The 4,989-nt window shown below is 42.3% G+C and overlaps 1 pseudogene; it reads left to right on the top strand.

Annotated features, from left to right (window-relative positions):
- Positions 1 to 707: 707 nt before the first annotated feature.
- LOC106733837 (atypical chemokine receptor 3-like) lies at positions 708 to 1,860 on the top strand (annotated as a pseudogene).
- The last annotated feature ends 3,129 nt before the right edge of the window (positions 1,861 to 4,989 follow it).

The following is a 4,989-nucleotide window of genomic DNA, read 5'->3' on the forward strand; positions in this document are numbered from 1 at the left end:
GAAAAGTTGCATGAATTTATGGCAACAATGCTCTACAAGAACATCAGTGCCAGCGATAATTCATGAAATTCGGTGCTGGTGATTTTGATCTCCATGGCGCTCCTTGGTCAGAGTGGCTCACCGAGATTGATGATGACAAAATAAAGTCATTGGTCTAGTCAGATCCATGTTATATGACACGAGAGATTGCAGAAACATTGGACATCCATCATCCAAGCATTCATGGCCGTCTGAAGAAGCTGGGATATGTAAGGAAGCTCAATATTTAGGTTCTTCATGAACTCAAAGAAGTTCATTTGATGGCATGTGTATACATCTGTGATATGCTCAGTAAATGTGAGGAATACGATCCTTTTTTGAAGCGACTGGTAACTGGCGATGAGAAGTAGATTGTTTACAACAACGTGGCTTGCAAAGTCTTGGTCCCAATGTAATGATTTATCTCAGGTGACATCGAAAGCAGACATTCAGCAGAGGAAGGTTATGCTCTCAGTGTGGTGAGATTTTAAAGGTGTCTTGTTTTTTGAGCTCCTACCTAGGAACTATATAATCAATTCAAATGCGTGCATTCAAATTCAGCAATTGGACAGTTTGAACAAATCTGTCATCCAGAAATGTCCAGAGCTTGTTGATGGTAAAGGAGTTGTGTTCCATCACGACCACATGAGACCACATACAAGTTGGATCACCCATGAGAAATTATCAAAAGTACCTGGGCTCGGCCTGGAGACACGTACGTGAGTGTGGTTGTTGGATTGCTCTCCTCAAAACCATGGATTTGCATCTCTTTGACTACTTGGAACCAGAAAACTTCTCAGACATCACCGGGCCATGCAGCAGCAGTGACTGCATCACTGTGGACACAGTGCTGTGCCCTGGCATGCCCAACAAGGGCACCCTGTTCTACACGCTCTCCTTCCTCTACATTTTCCTCTTCGTGGTCAGTATGATTGCCAGCTCCGTGTTGGTCTGGGTGAACATCCAGGCTAAAACCACAGGCTAGCACGCACACTGTTATATCCTGAACCTGGCCATAGTGGACCTGTGGATGGAGCTCACCATCCCCGTCTAGGTGGTCAGCCTGGTGCAGCATAACCAGTGGCCCATGGGCAAGCTCATGTGCAAAGTCACGCACCTCATCTTCTCCATCAACACTTTCGGCAGCATCTTCTTCCTCACCTGCATGAGCATGGACCGCTACCTGACCATCACCTACTTCAGCAGCACCTCGGGCAGTGGGAGGAAGACTGTGTGTCATGTTGCCTGTGTCCTGGTGTGGCTGCTGGCCTTCTGTGTGTTACTGCGCATCATCTACTACCTGAAGATGGTCACATCTGCCTCCAACAACGAGACCTACTGCCGGTCCTTCTACCCCAAGCACAGCATCAAGGAGTGGCTGATCGGCGTGGAACTGGTCTCCGTCATCCTGGGCTTCATTGTCTCCTTTTCCATCATCACTGTCTTCTACTTCCTGCTCGCTAGAGCCATCTCGGCATCCGGTGACCAAGAGCAGCACAGCAGTCAGAAATTGTCTTCTCCTACATGGTGGTCTTCCTCGTCTGCTGGCTGCCCTACCACGCCGTGGTGCTCCTGGACATCTTCTCCATCCTGCACTCCCTCCCCTTCACCTGCCAGCTGGAGAACGCCCTCTTCATGGCCCTGCACACCACACAGTGCCTGTCTCTGGTGCACTGCTGCGTCAACCCTGTGCTCTACAGCTTCATCAACCGCAACTACCGCCACGAGCTCATGAAGGCCTTCATCTTTAAGTACTTGGCCAAGAAGGGGCTCACCAAGCTCATCCATGCCTCCAGAGTGTCTGAAATGGAGTACTCAGCTTTGGAACAAAACGCCAAATGAGCCGTCCTGCGGAGGCTCTAGGACACAGGTGGTTGCTTTGAAGCAAGCATCTGCTGGTGTTTTTCCAGAGCAGAGTAAAGTAGTTCCAGTCTTGTTACTAGAGTAGCATGGAGAAGGGAGTGGGGTCATTGCACGTTCTCTCTCTCCTCTCTCCTCCTCCCTTCTCTCTTTCCTCTCTCTCTCTCCCCCTCTACCTCTCTCTCTCCCTCCCCCCATCTCTCTCTCCTCTCTCCTCTCTCTCTCTCTCTCTCTGTCTCTCTCTCTGATGCGCTGTTGCTTGCCAGTGTGCTCTGACAGTTTTGCAATGGCAGCTGTAGTGCAGCCAGTGCTATGTGTCAGAGCCAGCTTCAGGACAGGCTCTCCCAGGCTTCTGTAAAACAGAGGACTTTCTGTGTTGCCTGAATTGTTGTTTATATGGTGACTTGTATTTAAATGTTGAGGCTTTATTTTCTCACTTCTGGTGTACCTTATAAATGTATTTGAGGGGCCAGCAGGTGGCATGGTGGTGAAGGTGCTGGAATTCCCACATGGCTGGCCGTAGTTTGAGTTCCAGACCTGGCAGCTTGCTTTCTCGCTCTCCCTCTCTCTCTTTCTCTGGCAAAATTCATGTGAAAAATAATATTAACAATAATAATAATAAATAATTTTTAAAAAAATGTATTTGAAAGGTAAGTATATTTTAAGTATTGTACGGGAGGTATCATGCTGACATATATCGAGTGTCATAGTTTTACGTTTAGATTGACTTCAGTTTTGACTAAGGATGACATCGTTAGCTGTTTTGAAATGTTATATATATAAATCTATATAAATCTATAAATATATGCTAACCTTGCTGACATGTTTTATTTACCATAGTTTTATACCTGGGTGGTGTTTTGCACTAGCACAGGCCACGGAACGAACACTGCTCTGTAGCGCAGTTTGTGACATTGACAGGATTGTGAAATTACATTTAAACACAAACAAAGCTGTTCTAGGTTGCAAATCTGTGCACAAAATGAACAGAGAAAACTTTCAATTTGTAAGGTTTTTGTAAATAAAGATTTTTGTTTTCTAAAAATGCAAAAAAAAAAAAAGATCAAAATGACTTTCTGCCCGAACTTTACCCTCCTGCACCCCAGATCTAGCCAGGACAAGCCAATCACCAGCCATCTGTATTTGAGTTCTGAGCGGCCTCTTTCAGGGACTAGGACAACTGAAGAGGTTCTGCCCAGACTTCATCCTCCTGTCCCCTAGATCTAGCCAGGTTAGAGTAGCTTCTTTATTCTTTCTGTCTCTCTCCATTTCTCCCTATTTTGTTTTTATATTTTAATTTTTAAACTTAGCTTTCTGATGCTCTTTTATCTTGTTAATTCTTACCTTTCCCCCTCCCCCATAGGACAAGCCAATCACCAGCCATCTATATTTGAGTTTTGAGTGGTCAGGGCACCACACAGTTTTCATTTTTTGCTTTAAATTTTTTTCTTTCTCTTTTTTTTTATTGTTTCCCCCCCTTTTTATCCTTTGTTTTCTTTTCCTTTTACCTTTCTCACTTTTCTGCTCAGCTTCTGCACACTAAGTTTCTAGACAGGCCTAGGTGCACAGTAGCCAAATATCTGAATACTTTTAGGGTCAGAGTAATCCTCAATTTCCATGGAATTGCTGCACAAAGAGAGAAGATGGTACCACTTAGAGATTGGAGATCACCTCCTCCTGCATGCCTCTGAATGCTCAGATTGAACTCCAAAAACTAGGATAAAATGTATAATCCTAGGAAAAAATATATAATCCATCTTCTGACCATAAGCCACTGCAAAGGCACAAAAAATATGAGAAGCCAAGAAAATATCTCTTCCCTAAGGGAAAAGAATAACTCCTCATCCTCCACAGACAATACAAGGGAACTCATGGAAGTGTCAGATAAAGAATTTAGAATATTCATTGTGACAAAGCTAACAGAGATGCAAGATAATAGAGACAATGAACTCCAGAAAATGCAAGAGAAAAGAGACAAGTTCCAGGAGGTGAGGAAGTTCTTGCATGATCTCAAAGAGGAAATACACACCAAAAAAATAATAATAATAAAAATAAAAAAGCAGACTTGTTAGAGATGAAGGCTGTAATACAGGAAATCAAAACCTGCCTTGAAAGTATTAAAAGCAGATTAGATCATGCAAAAGATCGAATCTCAGATGTAGAAGATAGAACCTTTGACCTAGAAAAATTCACCAAAAAGACTGAGAAAATAACCCCTAAAAATTAAAATAATATATGAATAATACTAGATACCATTAAATGCCCAAACATCTGGATGATTGGTATCCCAGGATTATGAAATCCTGGAAGAAAACTTTCCAAACCTAGAGAGGCACTCAAATATCCAGACCCAAGAAATACAAAGGACACCACATAGAATCAACCCCAAAAGATCTTCTCCAAGGCATATCACTGCCAGATTGACCAAAACCACAGAGACAAGATACTAATATTGGCAAAAGAGAAACATCAAGTTACTTTCTATGGATATCCCATAAGACTAACAGGAGGCATTTCATCACAAACAATGCAAACAAGGAAAGAATGGGAAAATATATTCAAAGTGTTAAGTGACAAACAATTTCAACCAAGAATACCATACCCAGCAAGATTATCCTTCATATGGGAAGAAAGGACAAGAGCATTCTCAGATAAACAAAATCTGAAAGAATTTACCAACACCGGACCAGCTCTCCAAGAAGTGCTGAAGGGAGTGCTATACCAGGAAAACTGAAGTTGGACACACAGAAATAAGAGTACAAAATCAACCAGGAAAATGGCCAGCCTAATGGTAGGTACAAGTCCAGAGTTGAATGCTAACTTCTAGAATTTAAATGAAAAGGTCAGACCACAATAACACTGCAAATTCAGTAGAGGAGAGATTAAGAACATGAGACTGAACTGGTGAAATAGAATTTTTTTTACCTTAGACTAAAACATTACTGATTTTCTTCTATGCTTTGTTCTCCATAGTTAAGGATTTTTGTCTTCTTTTGAACTGTTGATAGGTTCGTCTACCTACTGTTTGAACTGAATCCTAACCTCTTTTCTGGCTTTAAGTCTTAAGCAAATTCAACATTTTTTTATTTTGATATATTAAAACTAAAACTG

This window comes from Tupaia chinensis, unplaced genomic scaffold (genome assembly GCF_000334495.1).
Source record: "Tupaia chinensis unplaced genomic scaffold, TupChi_1.0 Scaffold145396_1, whole genome shotgun sequence".
NCBI lineage: Eukaryota > Metazoa > Chordata > Mammalia > Scandentia > Tupaiidae > Tupaia > Tupaia belangeri.